The sequence below is a fragment of the Pteropus vampyrus genome, unplaced genomic scaffold, assembly GCF_000151845.1.
Source record: "Pteropus vampyrus isolate Shadow unplaced genomic scaffold, Pvam_2.0 Scaffold59, whole genome shotgun sequence".
In the NCBI taxonomy this organism is placed as follows: domain Eukaryota; kingdom Metazoa; phylum Chordata; class Mammalia; order Chiroptera; family Pteropodidae; genus Pteropus; species Pteropus vampyrus.
The window spans coordinates 5,690,113-5,707,150 of record NW_011888840.1 but is presented as its reverse complement, the minus strand read 5'-3'; the positions used below and the strand labels follow the sequence as shown (position 1 = coordinate 5,707,150).

At 53.8% G+C, this 17,038-nt stretch overlaps 1 protein-coding gene and 1 pseudogene across 37 annotated transcripts in view; both read right to left on the bottom strand.

Annotated features, from left to right (window-relative positions):
- LOC105292562 overlaps nucleotides 1-17,038 on the bottom strand; it is a 713,386-nt gene that overhangs the window by 596,635 nt on the left and 99,713 nt on the right. The window lies entirely within an intron of this gene.
- On the bottom strand, nucleotides 10,505-10,620 carry LOC111740237 (annotated as a pseudogene).

The window sequence follows — 17,038 nt, the reverse complement described above, 5'->3', positions numbered from 1 at the left end:
GTCATTTAAGAAATCCACCTGGAAATGGACTCAACAGGTTTTTCTTAATGGGGGAAGGTTTTTAAAAAATGTTTCATTCTCTAAAGTCAGGAGATCTGGGTTTCCGTCCCAATCTGTACTTTGAACTTTAACCTCAGCTTCCTTATCTGTAAAATGGGAGCAAATTACCTGTTCAACGTATCTCGTGGAAGCTTAGGATGAGTGTGGGCAGTCTGTTCCCACCAGACCAAACACTGGACGTTTCTGGAAAAGTGGTGGGTGCATACCAAATGCCAAAACAACATTAGCTATTATTTACTATTCTGCCACTACTTCCACAGCCACCCTCTGATAAAGCTGTTCCCAAAAGCCCACATTTTGTGGATGGGAACAGCAGACTTGAGGCCAGGTAAGGTTCTCAGGGCAAGCCACAGCCCAGTACCTCCGACCTCAAGACCCGCCTATCTCAGGTAAAGACATTTCTGCACAAAGAGGCCAGTCAGGTGACCTCTCAGAAGATCAGGGCCAATGTTCTCCAGTACCACAAAGAGACCAGAGATGACCCGGCCCAGCCTCCACAGCAAAAATAAACAACACGCCATCACCAACAGCTCAGGGCCGAATTCCAGGCGGGCCCTTCCCCTCCTCCAGTTAAAGAAAGACAGAGCAACTTCTGCTCACTGGAAAGAACGATCTGGAGAATGTAGGCACGACCAGGTAAAAACCCGACCTGAGAGCAGACCCCGCTCGCCACTCTAGGCCACATCATCTTGCTGACCTCCCCAATCTGAGCCCCGGGAGCCTCGCCTGAAAACAGGGACAGACATGCATCCTGCTTCACAGGATGGCTGTAAGGTTTAAAGGACTCAGTGGATAAAAAAGGCTTAGCGCCAAATGAGCACCTCTGAATATGCCAGCTCCTTCTAGGAGAGCAGGTTAACAAAAAGTTGGCAGGTCTTCAAGAGGCAAAGGAAGCATCAAATAAAAAGTGTAAGGAAATAAGGGGGCTGGAAGGAGGGAGTGGGCTCTGCGGCCCAGGGACTTTTTGCTGAGTAAGCCATAAAGACAGCGTGTGTTAATACGGCCGCAGCTCAGGGAGCTCAAAGGGCTGTAACAGACATGATCTCACTGGGATGTTTTTTATTAGCTTCTAAGGCAGGTTAACAGGTTCCACCATCTCTGCTGAGACAGTGAAACTGTGGGCTCCCCAGCCTCCCCTGACAGACAGGAGCGGGGGAAGCCTTTCTCGGCCTGCCCGGGCAGCAAAGGCCCACGATCTATTTCTTGATCCACAATCCGTCGTGAGCCAGGCATCGTGAAGGGGAGTTAATTTTTTTAAGAAATAAATTTCCTAGTGCGACATTAAAGCAATTCTGTATTTGTTTTTCTAAAGAGCAGAGTGGGGAGGGAGGCAGGAAGGTTTGGGATCAGAATCCTGAGTGTGCTTCCCGGTCTGTAAAATCAGCCGTCAGCTCTCCCCTGGAGGGCCGTGTGGGGCCCAGCGCAGTGAGGACCGCGGGGTTCCGGTGGTCTAGGCATCTGATCACCCAGGATGGCCACTGTGGCTACTCCTGCATCCCTGTTATACACCTTCCCATTTCTCCTCCTGAGAGTCTTCATCCAGCATCAAGTCTTGAGACCGTTCTATGACCTCCTGATGTCCCTGAAACACTGGCCACACCCTGTGACACTATCTTCCTTCTGATTATGCTGAGGCTGGTTTTAATTCCACCCACCGGCCTCTCCTGGGCTTCCTACCTGCAGCCCTACTCCCAAGGGCACCGCTGGGGCTCAGGTCCAAGGACGACACAGCCCCGGACAGTCCCAGTCCTGCGCAGGGAGCCCCCACTTTGGGACCCCTGAGCTCGGAAGCGGGGCGGGACAGGAAACGCAGGGCCCGCTCCCAGGCAAACACTTCCCCTCCCCGCGGAAGCCCCGGTTCCCCTTCAGCCTAACGGGGGTTTATGTTCCCACGCGACTGCTCAACAAAATGAGATCATGTCTGTGAAATGTTTCATAAACTGTGAAAGCGCTGAGCAGGCAGTAACTGTCCTCGCCCCCCACCTCTCCGACGGAGGGAGCTCCTCCAGGTCACTGCGGAAGACAGGTGGGGAGGAGGGACTGTGGACCCCAGGAAAGCCACCAAGGCTGCGGCCTGAGGCTTGGCTGTGTGCAAAGGAGAAAGAGGCCTGGGCCCTCCTGGGTAAAGGCCAGTCCTGCCCAGGTCCGCTTCCAGTTCTGGTGATCATCTCGGCTCCGAAGTGACCCCCAGCCATCTCCTCCCGCCCTCCAGAAGCTCTTCTCCCAAGGGTCCCTTAAGCAAATTTTCTGTCTGTTCCTGGCAAATACACAGCCCTTTGCCTGGTGCCCATCTGAGGAGGCAGGGATGTCCGCCCGCCCAGGTCCGCCCCGAGGAGGCAGCGTGGAGCCGTGGGCAAAGTCAGGGCTCTGGATGGGGTGCTCTGCTCACAGCCCCTCACGTTTTCATGCAGTTCTGTGACCAAGGGCTCAACAGCAGACCATAAGTGTGAGCCAGGGGACCCAGACACACCCAGCTCTCCATTCCCCCGTCTGTGAAACAGGCCTGATAAGGACAGCACGTGCTTCAGGGTTCCTGCGAGTTAACCAGGCACACGGCAGCACCTATCCAGGTGAGCTGCTTTCCGATGTTCGTATTCACAGGGCTGAGCTGGAGTCCTTGTCAGTAAGAGGGAGGTGAAGGGAGCACCTGCCCAGGGTTTATTAAGAGGATTAAATGAGAGTATAGTGCTTAGCACAGTATCTGACACACAGTAAGTGGCTCAATAAATGAGAGCCGCCGTAATGATTTAAGCGGGAGGGAAAGTCCACATCCTAGGCCATGGAGCTTTTTCCCAATCCCGGGCTGTTGGGATGAAGGGGTTGGCCTCAGCCTGAATGAGGAGAGGAGAATCGCTCTGACCTGTGAGTAAGGCCGGCGGCCGGCGAGATCCAGCTGCTGGGCCAGGGCGAGGCTGGGGCGAGGCCTCGCTTGGCCCACGGTCAGGGTGATGCATTTTTACTGTAAGGCCTGGGTAACTCCAGAGCCAGTGCTGGCCACCTCGTCCCTGGGGCCTGACGCTCGCCGGTCAGCGATGAGAGATGCTTTGTAAAAGGGGCAGACGCTCCCCAACCCCCGGAACTGATGGGGACAGAGCCAGGAAGGAAAGGACAGGGTGACGGGCATGTGTTATTTAGTAAAAGCCACCCTCTGTTTATTTAACCACGTGAGGTGTAAGATAGCACAGCACGTCTGGGTGCCGGGCTGAGTTCTGGGACATTAGCCAAAGTCAATTAAGACCAGGGGTGAGGGGGGAGAATAAATAGTGAGTGGAGGCTGATGGGGGTGACAGTGAAGGAGAGGCTGGGACCCAGCAAAGGGAGGGGAAGAATGACAGACAGACAGACACACAGCTCCTGGGCTCCACACGCCCTGCATACAACGCAGAAACGTAAGTTCTGGTCACAGGGGGTCTACCTTCGGCACGTCCCGAGGGCACCCCTCTGTGTCCTTGGTGCACTCCGCCTCACCTTAACAAGAGACGGGACCACACAGTGATCGGGTCAATGTATGACCTCAAAAGACCAAACACAGGGGTCTAAAGGCTACATCGCCGCTACTTGCTGAGGAAACACAGCAGGAAGAGCCGTTGCAAAGGACGGACGATAGGATTCCAGATGAAAGACTTCCAAAGGGTGTGTTTCTGCCCGGGTTGTTTCCACCGGCCTTTGGGGGAATAGCGATTCTATGTCTTTGCTTCGACCAACTTCATGTACTGGCCCTTGCCCAATTCTTTGCCAATAAGGGAATGAGTTCGGGCATTAAAAGCCAGACATTCATGGTTTTGAATTCATTCAACCCAGCTGTGTGACTTTGGGCGAGCTACCCAATCTCTCTGAGGAAAAGCCCCACCCACGGAGTTGTTACGAGAGAAGATCCAGTACCTGCCAGGTGACAGGCCGTCGAGGACACATCCCCCCCACCTTGGTCGTAAACGAGAGGCACGTCATGGGAAGAGGAGCCTGGGTTTAACTTTGCAAAGCCATCGTGAAGACAAAGAGTCCACATCTTAATAAATATTCATTCTATAAATGAAGAGAACCCTTACCAGAGCTTAAAGGAATTCAAGAACAAGATGAAAATGTCAGAAGGAGAGACTCATGACCCTGGTCAAATACAGGCTGACCGGGACTGGCAGGAGAGAGAGCTGGGGCTTGCTTTTCTGGGATTCTCAAGTTCCAGCAACGTGGCACCAGCCACGGACACTTTGAGATGGAAGAAAGGCACCGTTCCTGAACTCCGAGCCCCGTGCACTGACTCCGTGGAGAGGCTGCCACTCCATATTCAGTTTTCGTGTCTACAGACAAGAGAATATTCCCTACCTTAATTGCAGAAGGCACTTAACAGGGGGCCTGGCACACAGTGAGTGCTCAATAAATGTGAACTCTTTTTTTTTTTTTTTTTTCATTCCTGTGTAATATTATTGCCACCATCTCTCCGTGGTCGTGTGTCTTTCCTGTCCTTAGGAATGAGCATCCTGTCAGAGATACCCGGCAGTTCTCGAGGCAATAAAGATTACCAGGCTTCCTCTCTACTGTGACGAGGTTAACCTGGAAGCATCCGGGAGAGTTAAGATGCTTCCTTAGCACTGACTGCGACTTCCCACCCATCCTTAACCCTTTGCTGCTTCTCCCACTAGACTGCAGGCCTCACGAGGACAGAGAGCACATCTGTTTTGCTTGCCATTATACCCCCAGCACTCAGGAGAGTGTCTAACTTATATCAGGGACTCGATAAAATTGATGGTGTAACTAACTGGTGCACCGTAGCCGCGTGACGAGTTTGGGTGAACGCCCAAGGCTGATCGCCCTAAGTTCTTTCTATGCACTTTCTATCTGGCTGCCAAATTCGAGTAGCGGCAGGCCTGTGCCCAAGCAGACCAGTGGCAATTTGGCCTAGAGGGCTTTTGCGGGGATCTGCACCAGCCTCCCAGCCGGCTCTGCCTCGCACAATGCTTTCATCTTGTGTGTTACTCTTTCTCTCGTCCAGTCAAGAGCTTTAGGCCTTTAGCACAGGGAAACAGCCGAGGCCCAGAAGGCACAGGTCTCTCCTTGGGCCACAGAGCTGACGAAGGGCAGCCAGGGTCCTAGAAGCCCGCGTACAAGCCGGGCCCTTTGCGTCGACATCCTGCGCTGAAAAAGATGCTCAATAACCGTTTAGATGAAAAGGAAAAATTGGATGAATGGAAACAATGGTGTGGCCGTTTCCCAAAGAATTCAGAACTCGCTAAGGCTAAACGGGAGAGAAAACTGCTTAGCAGCAGGTCCAAAACTGATACCCCCGGGCAGCACGAGTGACCTGGGAAGGACAATCACTTCAGATAAGAATGGATGAGCCCTGCCAACCTTCCCCGGGGGCCAGGCCAGGGGAGGGATGCGAGAATTCGGGCCGCCTTGGGGTCCTTCCTCACGGGCAGGCATGGGCATGAAGCCAGGCAGCCCAGCCCCCCCGCCCCAGCCATCATCCCGCTGTGGAAACTACCAGAAACTGCCCTTCACCCACCAGACTGGCAAAAAGACACGAATCGGACGTACTGCATGTGGGTGACACAGTGGGGGAAACGGGGCTCTCGTGTGCCATGACTGGAAGGCAAAGCGGCTGTTCGGGAAAGTGGTTCGGTAGCGTCTGTAACACGGAGAATGTTCACCCGCCTCAGAGGAAGCGATGTCACCTCAGAGTATAAACCCCGGAGGGGTCTTTCCACGTGCCCACAGCGTGGGAGGGTGCGCGCGGCACTGTTTACAATGCAGGGAAAAAGGGGAAAGAAGGGGAGGAGGATGGAAGGAAAAGGGAAGAGGAAAAGGGAAAAAGCAAAGGAAAGAAAGCAGGCGTCAGGCGCAGCACCTGCCAGCAGGGGAAGGATAACCAGCCCTCGAAAAACGCTCCATGACTGTCGGCGGCTCGTTGTCGTCCGCCCTGCCCCCCCCTCTCTGTCCTCACTCATCCGCTCCAGGTTCATTTTTATGTTTTATCAGCCTATTGCACTGCCCTCCAGGGGAAAATGGAATTCGCATATGAAAACAGAGCGCCAGACTCCCCGGAAAGCTTTTCAACGTCCTTTGCCCAGGAGAGGTTCCCTTTACAATGGGGCCTGGACCTCAGCCACGAGCCCAGGGAGGGGACAAGCCGATTTCATCCCACTTAACCTAATTTGCTGGGCCCAGAAGGCGGCTAATGAGCAGCCTGCGTCCTCCGAGTCATCGATACCACTTTCCAAATCGAGTTACCAAATTGGTCTTAAAACCGCTTGAAAGGGGCCGCGTGGACTGTTACCATCAAGGCATCCTGTTGGCCATCTGGCCACGATTCCTGCTGCCGGCATCTCCTCCCTCGGCATCAGCAGCAGGCGACAAGCGGGCTGCCTTTGTCTCCACGTGGGGTCCCTCCTTCCCCCTCACGAAAGCCTGATACCCCAGAATGGAAGTCGGATCACCATAACGAACACGGGGCTGCTGTGGCAGAGAGATCCAGATTAAGGAGGACCCGTGCAGACACCCGCTCCTGGGCACCAGCTATGCCCTCCCCACTACGGCCATTTTGGTAAGCTGAACCAGAATGACAGGAACAGGTGAGAACCGTGCCTTAGGAGTGGGGACCCGGGGAGCCAGAGGGGAAATTCCCCACTCGACAGCACCCAGTTCCCAGGGAAACTTCCCAGATAACCCACCTCAGGGCCGGTGAGGGGCACAGTCCAGTATCCAACAGAGAACAGGACAAGAAGGATGGCGAGCGGCTTCTACCCATGTTTTCGCTGACGCCTCCCAGTACCCTGGGAGCCAGTACTCTTACCATCCCCATTTCACAGGAGAATAAGCTGAGGTTATGAAGTCTGAGCATGGTCATGTGGACAGAAAGTTGGCCGAAACAGAAATGGAACCTGCCGCCTCTTCGAACCACTGCCCGTGCTCAGCCTCTAAGCCACACCGGCAGCACCGCCGAGATCTTGAAGACTTAATATTCCCCTGTCTACAATTAAACATAAAAACGGTCCAAGGCCTCACACGGGAGCCAAATGTGCTTTCCATTACCGGTCCTGAGCTCGGCACTTACTTTTTATTGAGAGCCTGCAGAATATGAGGCACTTGACCATTTCATCTCTAATGACACAAAAGTCCTGAAGGGCATGGGGTTACTTTTTCTCTTTTACGGAGGAGGACGAAGTGAAACGTCGAGTAATGTGCTCAAGGTCACACAGCCAAGAGACAAAAGAATGCTCACCCTACGCCTTTGGCATGAAATTCACTTCCAGCACTTAATCCAGGATCCTTTTCCCCAAACCAAGCTGCCTGTCAGCTTTTCTGTGTTCAGTCTCTGGGGAAGAGACCATGTCAAGGGGACCAGCTGGGGTGACACAACAGCTCTCTAGGCCAATCAGCAAAGGATGACTTTGCCTCCCCGCCAAGGGAACATTTGGTGACGTCTGGAAACATTTTGGTTAGCACACCTGGGGGCCAGGTTGGGCGGCCACGCTACCGGCATCTAGGGGGAACAGCCCAGGGATGCTGCAAACACCCTACGGTGCACAGGACAGCCCTACTGTGACCCAACCACCCGGTGCAACGCTGAGAAGCCCTGCGCTAGACCCCGCACTTGACCCTGCGCTAGACCCTGCACTTGACCCTGCACTTGCCTTCTCAGCTCCTCCATGGTCTTTATTTCATACAGGAAGAACTTCTCTATGGCTTAATAAAATAGCATCTACTCATCAGCATGACAGCCTAACACGGACCATCCCCGTGCTAGCATCCCCACTGAAGCCTCCCTGAACTGGCCAGAAACTAGACCTGCATAGACAGTCACTGGCTCCCTACGTGTTGCCGAGAGCCTTCCCGTGTGTCAGACCCTGGGCTGGGTCTGGGGTTGGTGCCAATGGAAGGGACACTTTCTGTGAAATGAAAGACTCAACTGCCTTCTTCCCAGGGGAACATGCGGCATGTTGCAGAGCCACTGGGTGGGTTGGGAAGGCCACTGGCCTTTTACTCCAGGGATGTGTCCAGGACTTCAGGTCCAAGGCCCCACGATAGCACTTTCTCTTCCTTCGGAACCTCAGAACAGAGGCTTCAGACAGAATAAAACGAGAGCTGGGAAGACAGGTCACTGAGCTGACAGGAGGCCCCGAGTCAGGCCCAGTTCCCGAGAGTAATAACCACAGCTAAGATGTCAGCTTACAGATCTCACTGTCAGGCTCGGCAGCTCTGTCCTAGTGTCCTCCAGGGCCACTCCAGGACAGTGGCCACCTGCACAGTAGCTAAAGTAGGAGAACCAATGACAGCTTCAAAACAGGATTCAGTCCCACCAGCCCTTCCCCAGAGAAAGGTGACAAAGCCGGAGGCCCTGAAACTCGAAGTGATAGGCCACAAAAGCACCACAAGGTAAGACGAGTTAGAATTTGAACCCAGCTCTGCTGCAAACTTGTTGCCAGGTCACTATCACTAAACCTGGTCACTAATACATGCTCTGACCTCAAGAAAACCCTGTACGCATCTGGGCCTCAGTTTCACTACCTGTGGAATGGGTAACCACATACACCATGAGCACAGTTACTGAGTCTTAGGGGAGAAGGTGAGTGACATCAGCTTCGATGCACAAAGATGTAAATTAGGTAGGTTCCCTCGCTTGCTGAGTACTCACATGCAAGAGAGGAAGTATTAATGAGAGGTAGTTATGGGTAGCAAAACAGAACTGCATCTGAATCCTTTCCTTTAGTCACAGGCAGACAAACCTGAGTTGAGAAGCCAGCTCGACCACTTTAGGCAGATTGTGCAAATTCTCAGAGATTCCACCCACATCCATAAACAGAGATGAGGCCTCGCAAATGGTAGAAGCTGACGGGCGAAAGTGTCTGGCCTAAGCCTCTCTGTGTAAGTCTATTAAGAACCACACTCAGGGATTTGCAGAGTTGGGGACACAGAAGCACACTCTAAGGGCAGCCGAAAGTCTGTGGGTGCGGGAACGTGGGACTCAGGCTGCCCTTGGGAAGAGACTGACCCCCAAACAGGGGCTCAAGGATCCCGAGCTGGCACTCGAAGGGGGCCCTTCTGGGCCAGCCGGAGGCTGAGGTAGGAGCCATGGATGGAGCGTGGCAGGAAGAAGCACGGCAGAGAGAAAAGAGGAAACGCACGCTCCTCAAAATCCTGAGACCACGGTTTGCGAAAACATGATCATCAAGAGGTGTATCGGGATGTTCACGTAGACATTATAATGCCAAAATAACAATATTAGTGACTTTTAAAAACTAATACCCAACAATAGGAAACCAGGACACTAGTGAACTGGCTAAATAAAGCACGTTGTTTCCACCACCAGAATGATGACGGTGAACATCCGCCGAGGATTTATGACAGGCTAGACGCTATCAGACCGACCTTTTACAAATCAACAGCTGAATGCTGACAATTTCATAGGGTTTGACCTAATATTTTAAGCACCTTACATGTATCAATTACCTTAATCCTCACAGCAACGCTTAAGGTATGGTGGGCAGAATTATCCTTTCCTCCAAAAAAAAATAAAAGAGAGAGAGAGAGAGAGAGAGAGAGAGAGAGAGAGACCGACCAACGTCCTAATTCCCAGAGCCTGTTATATGTTATCTCCCACACACGGGGAACTTTGCAGATGTGACTGAGTTAAGGACCTTGAGGTGAGGATCATTCTAGATTGCCAGGGTGAGCCTCACCTCATCACACTAGTCTAAGATCAAAGAACCTTTCCAGGCTGGGAACAGAGAGATAAGGAGATTGGAAGCATGAAAGGGACTAGACCTACCACTAGGAGATGTGATCATTGAGGGAGGAAGCTGCCAGCCAAGGAGTGTGAGCAGCCTCTAGAAACCAGATAGAGATCTCAGCCGGCAGCCAACAAGGAAGTGGGAACCTCAGTCCTGCAACCACAAGGAACAAATTCTGCCAACGAGTGGCACCACCAAGGAAACCGGCCCTCCTCTAGAGTCTCCAGAGAGGAACACAGCCTGCGGGCACCTTGATCTTAGCCCAGTGAGATGTGGGTCAGGCTTCTGACCTACAGAACTGCACAGTAATAAATTTGTGTTGTGCAAGCACTAAGTTTGTGGTAACTCGTTATGGCAGCCATAGAAAACTAAGGCTCTATGGCAATCGTAGCCACACTCAGGGGACAGAGGAGAAGATGAATCACAGTGCCTCAGGCCACACAGCCAGCAAGGGGCACAGCCAGGACCTGAGGGCAGCAGGCGGGCTCCGGGGACCTATGGGCCCACCACTCTGCTGTACTGTCTCATGGAAGAACAATGCTAAATCAAGTTCCCAGAGACAATGCATTTGGACTTACCTCCTGGGAGTTTGATTTTTTTTTAAATACATTATTATTTTCTTTTCTTTTTCATTTATTTATTTATTTTTAGGTGAGGCAGCCGTTGGTTGACTTCACAGATTGCAAGAACCTTGTCAGCTTACAGTCCTTTATTTCTTATGCCTACAGCACCTGGTCTTCCTAGGTGGTCTCCCATCCAAGTACTAACCAGCCCTGACCCTGCTTAGCTTCCGAGATCAGACATCGGGCTCGTTCGGGGTGGCATGGCCACAGACCTGATATGTTATTATTTTAAATAACTGAAATTGACTTTTTTTAAAAGAATAAAAATAAAAATAAATTAAAAATTAAAAAATTTTAAAAAAGAATAAAAATATAAAATAGTACAATGCAATTTGTCTCAGGAAAACTAAGGGGAAATTTCTGTTCTTCTGGAGCCTGGATGATGGCAGTAAAAATATGAGCCCAGAGAGACTGACATCTTTCACAGCCGTTGATAAGGAGCTGCTTTCCCCAACAGGACAACCCTTATCCCACTATCTGGGCCTGTCCCCTGGAGCCACACACCCCCATCCCCACCCCAGACCTCCACAAAAGGCAGGGCCAGGCTGGCATAGCCAGGAGGCTCCTGGACCCTGGCGCCACACATCCCAATTACTCTGGTCTAGATATTTTGAAAATCACCCCCAGGGAGGTGGAGGGAGAGGTGAAAAACAGTGGTTCCAGCGCGTATGTGACCTTGGACTTCCCTAAAAAAAAAAGAAAGAAAGGAGGAAAGAAAAAGAAAAGAAAAGCTAAGCTCTCCTTCCTCCTTTCCTCCTGCTCCCCCCACCCCACCCCCCCAGATCTGGGAAGTGTGTGGGAAACGTACAGACCCCACCTTGGCCCTGAGCCAGTCTCCGCCATCTCTTATTAGCACACGTCCTTGGGCAAGCCATCCGATGTCTCCAAACCTCAGAGTCCCTCAGTGATAGAATGCAAACACCGAGAGGGCCACCTGCCGTGCAGCTCAAAGCGAGAGCCATCACGATGGCTGGTGTGTCCCCAGGCACCTTGAGACAAAGCTCCCTGAAGTGTGGTCAGCTATGATCCTACGACTCTATGACCCTACGACTCTACGTGCCCTGGGAACCTCCAGCAGGCTTTGCAGAGCACTGCAGTGCTAGGCTCCCACGTGGCTCAGCCTGATGCCTCTGAACGTGGCCTTTCTCCAGCCAACCTGCCCCATGGGCCACCTCCGTCCACCTCTGTCCTTTCCTCCGTCTTCCCTGTCCATGAAGCACGGGTGCCGGCTGCTGCTGCACCTTCCATCGCAGATGAGGGTGCAGATCCGCGGTGCTGGTCCCCACTCCTGTAACAGGGCACTCCGAACGCATGTGGTAAACGAGAAGCAAGGTGCGGGAGAATCTCCGCGGAGCTGAAACAGACCAGCTCTTTCCTCTTCAAAACCGAGAAGGCTTGGCAGAGACAAAGACGAAGCAAGAAGTACAACCCCCCCGACCAGCCGTTCCTCCCTCACCGACGGGGAAACGAAACACCTGAAAAGAGGAGGGGCTTCCGCGCCATCCCACGTCCTCGAGTCACCGAATCCCACCCAGCCTCAGTTTCCCCACCCATCTACTGCCTACCTCACCACGAGGAGGAACTGCTCAAGGGAGATACCACACAGGAGCACTCTCTGTAAGCTGGAAGGTGGGTTCTGCTACGCAATGACATATATTTTGGGAGCTACAGGATATAACCACAGGGTCAGTCCCTGAGTTCACAACTCAAGGCTCTCCGAACTCTGGGGCACCTCTCCTTCATCTCGAGTAGCTGCCCTTGAGCAGTGTGGGACAGATAGAGCCCTTGGAAATGAGGAAGCTTCACCTTTGGCCAGGAAGAAACACGATGTGATTCAGGCTTCTCCATCTCTGTACGGGGCCTCACCAGGGGCCTGATGCCAAGTGCAGTCGCGTACTTTTCTTGGAAAGCACTGCGATTTTTCACTTCAATCACATCCGATCACTGTCATCCCTTCTCAGCCCCAGCTGATAAACCAAGGCTGGTACCATTTCTGGAATGATGGGTGGGGTGGGGCCAAGAGAACAGTGGATCCCCACCTGCCCCTATGCAAAGACACGATCATTCTCCAAATGGGTCTGCTCCTTGTGAACACCCCAGGGAGGAGGTTACAAAGCCAGGGATTTCCAGTGGCTTCGGCCTGGCGTGAAAGACGCTGGGCTCGAGAGATGAGGACACGAGCCAGGAGAGGAAGAACCGAGAGGCTCTGAATGGCAGCCCTGATCTCCAAACGGGCTTCGAACTGGACGGTGCACAGAAAAGGTCCTGATTTGGAGTGACAGAACCACCTGGGTTTGAATTCCACTCTGTCACTTCCTCAGTGAGTAACATTAAACACCTTTTCTCTCTGAGCTTCAAGTGTGAACCGCAGACTACAATGACCTCGTCCAGCACTCAGAAAGAGTACACCGGACAACGTGGCTAAGCACCTCAGGATTTGCACTCAGGACTTGCCAGCTCCCGCGCCTCTGCTGCCACAGTGCTTCCAGTTTACTCGTAGAGGCCAAGCAGGTTCACATAACAAAGTGACCGAACAGCATAACTAAAGATCATCACCAAGCAAATGATGTGCGGGCTGCCGGCCCCACTGGGCCAGTGACTCGGTCTGGACTTAAATCGGGCACAGGAGTCAGACAGCAGTGGTCATTGTCCTGATCTGCAATTTCTTGTCTATGCAAAACTCTCTCAAGGCCTGTGTATGGATGTATATGAGCTGGTTCCCTAATCTAGAGAATCCGACCAAAGGCAAGCAGGGTGTCCAGGGGGCACAAGCTATTCCATGGGGCAGCGGCCTACAGAGGCAGGAGCCGAGCCAGGTCACGAAGCAGGCTCTGTCCTCAGGCAGGATTGTGAAGCAAAGACCTGCTGAGGCTTCATTCAGGGTGAGGCTCCGCTCGAAGGTGACACGAGCCACCCACTCACATGGAAGGCGGAGAGGAAGCAGCCCTGCCTGATGCTGCGGGCGCTCGGCTGTGCTCACCACCAGCTGTGGCCTTTGAGGACGACACTCACTGTGGGGGGAGGGATGTGTCCAAGGCTAGGGCGTGGGGACCTGGCCCGTGCCAAAGGCCGGAAAGAGACGCAGACTCGACAGCGAGCCACGTTCAGAGCCAGGTTCGGCCGTGCACAGCGTCCGGGCGGCCATAGGAAGTCAGAGGCCACGCCCGGCACAGCCTTCCTCATTTCTGAGAAAGACCATCAAAGAGAAGCAACGGCGCCCGACGGGGTGGGGAGCGCCCCGTCTCCGAGCAGAGGCCCAGTCTGGGCACGTCAGGGCTTCGTCCTGCCGCAGAAAGCACTGCCCGCCGGCGTTTGTCTCAGGACCCCTGCGCCCTGCGACCTCCGCCACCGTCACCCAGCCGCCTGCCGCCCCCTTCCTGGGCCCACAGCGCCCAGACACGTCAGAATCATTCAGCCCCCCGTGAGCCACCCCAGCTCTTGTCAAACCAGGTCGCCGGAGCACGTGCTGCATGCTGCTCCTGTCCCACACTCCCTACCGGTGACTCGACTTCGATATGTGCCCAGTCGCCCTGGGGCTAAGGACTGTTACCATCCCAGTTTACGGGTAAGAACACTGAAGTTCGGCAAGTCTAAGGAACCCGCACCAGGAACCCCTGCTCTGCGGCACTGGACCCACACCTTGCCGTCCGCCCTGCTGGTCTGCACGCCGGGCCCCTGGGCTTAAATGCGGCTCTGACGTTTACCAGCTATGTGACCTGGGACAAGGCACCTCGCCCCTCAGAAGCGTCACTTCCTCCTCTAGAACCAAGGATCATAAGCACAGCGCTCTGGACGGTGGCCATCTCAGGGCTAGTGAACAAAAGTGCCCACCCCGGGGTCCGGCTCGTGGTAGATACTAGACATGGCGATGGGTGGATGGGCGTGGAGGGGAGGGGAGAGAGACGCGCACAGACGGATGGACAGACCGACTGACCCGGTCTCTCCAAAACAGCCAAGTGAACCTTCGGAAGCACCGTCAGGCACGCACGGCTGCGGGGAGCCGGCCCGCGCAGACTGCGCCGTTGCCTTCACTCCCGAGGGCAGAGAGGCTGGAGGGAAGAGAGAACTCAGATGACCCGGCTGGACGCCGCGGCCTCCAGGTGCAGCAGCGAGAGCAAAACAAAACTGTCCAACGCGGTTCTCACCCAAACCCATCCGGCCCAGGGGTGACAAAGGGGAGACCGTATGAGCCACCATCAATCATCAATGACTATCCATGCCACCTCAGCTCCAGGTTCTCCAGTAAATCACTAACAGGGGAACATCAAAAATGGAACCTCCCCATCACCTCGAGGTAAATCTGAACCTCGAAAGTTCTCGGTCCAGTTTGGAAGCAAAGAAAGTGGTAAACACTCAGCCAGAGACGAAGGAGGCTGTGCGGGCGAAGCAGCCAGTCTGCAGTCTCCCCGGGCCCAGACCCTCCTGGGGAGGAGCAGGCACGGAGCGGAGGGTTCCGGTGGCCCAGTCTCTTGGTGGGCACCACGCCACACCCCCATCAGACTGGTGGACTCAGGAAGACAGGGCTGTCTCGTTTACAGCGCTCTGCAAAGGCAGGTACCTGGGGCAGAATGGGTGCTCAATCGAATTTTGTTAAATGATCGCCATGAGCAGCATCCTGCCCCCGAAAGAGTTTCCTGCCGTTACCGCCACTCAGGGAAACGTCCAACAGGAGACTAGCGCTTCTCTGCGCCTTTGCAAATACGAACGACACCTTCTCAGTCACGTTCAGCGGATGCCCAGGCTGGAGCAGAGAAGACCCGGCACAGTGCAGCAGAGAGGCTCAGTGCCGTGTAGCCGCATCTTAGTCTGGCGACTGAAGTGGTGACTGGACAACATCAGGACACTCACACCTGACTGAGCGCTGCTCTGGCCTGGCCCCTTCACATGCCCATCTCAACTGATCCTCTTAACTCATGAGACACAGATAATCAATTCGCAGATGAAGAGCCCAGGACTTACAGAAAACAAACGAGCATGACTGAGGTCACTCATCTAGAAAGTCAGGGAGGTAGGATTCGCACCCAGCTCTGCCTCTCTCCCGAGCCCGGGATCTTAGGCTGTGCTGCAAACACCACTAGGCCAAGAGAGCAACAAACAAACGAACCCCTCAGTCTTGGGGTAACAACACACCCGGCAAATGTCTCCAGCAAGTGGCCCCACCAAACCCAGGAAGGCTGCTCTCTGCCCCACCTGGCATGATGGCACCAGCCTCTCCACAGTCACCCCACACACAGGAGGTCTCTGCTCCCCAGAGCGCTCTGCCAAGGGACTGGTGTCTCTCTCCATGTGAGACCTGGGAGCAGGGCTGTCTTCTCTCTAAACTCAGGTCTCGGTGGTGCCTAGCACGCAGAGGCACTTAATAAACACTAGTGACATTGAGTTACACAATGGATGCAGTCCCATCTCTAAAATGAGAATAATAATATCAACCTCCAGGATTGTTGGAAAGATAATCCTTGAAAAGAGCTGTTCATTAGGGTCCGCGGAGTTATAAATACATCGCCGACTCCTGACAACCTTTGGTAAACAGAAAAATTAATGTGCAAATGTGTGGGTAACTTAGCACAATACCCCACGTGCACTGGGGGTATACATGCATATACACATATGTGTGTATATGTGCCACGTGTGTCATATCTGGGCGTGTAGCTATGAATGCATGTGCTTATCGAGATAAAAATGTGTATGTGGCTGTTTAACACTGACAATGAAAAGGGAACTCAGATGCAGCTAGCAAAGCTGCAGCTTGCTATGCACCAGGTAAGTTGTCTGCAGACCAGTCATCTGCACAAACTGCATCGGAGTCCACATGCCCAGAGCGGCCTGGGGCTCAGCCCCTTCTGTGAGGAGGCTGATGACGCTGGTGCTGGGAGCAGAGGAAACAGCGATGATTCCCTCCGGCACTCACCTTTGAAGTCTTACAAACAGGACAGAAAGAGGACGCACGTGACAAAAGTTTTTGCATGTCTTACATTGTTCCCACCCCTTGGGAGAGATGATCCAGCTCCTCCTCACCCCTCCATTAATCCCCCTGCAAAGAGGAAGGAGGTACCTGCATCAGACGTGTGGTGCTGCGCACACCTGTTAGGAACGGGGGTAGTGTGAAACATGGCCTGAGCTGCCCACCTGCACCCCCCATCTGCTAACACCTGTGGCTGGACCCCAACTTGCTGCTGGAATTTTGACACGTGGGCTGTGAGCCCAAGGCACTCCCAACAAGGACACAGGCCCTGCTCCTACCGTGTCTTCCCATAAACAGCCCCAACGGGCTGCAGCCGAAGGCCAGCCCCCGCTGTGGCCTCTCGGGAGCGTGGACCATTCGGCAGAGGAAGTGCAGGGATGTGGCGGGAGGAGGAAACGGGCCGCAGTGGCCCTGCCAAGTTTTCCAGAGGAAATGAGTAACCCGTGTGAGGCAGTTACACATCGCCAGGCGAGGAAGTGGCATTGTCTGGGGGCCTGCCGAGGGCCTTACAGAACAGGCTCCCCCTTGCATTCTGGCCATGGCCGTATTTGGGGATTGGCAAAAGTGTCTGGCGAGCACCTCTACCCTGCGTAAACACTGGCTTTATTAGGGTGGTGGAGAGAGAGGTCTGGACCAGAGTCCCGCTTAGCTCAGTGCTAAGAGTCAAA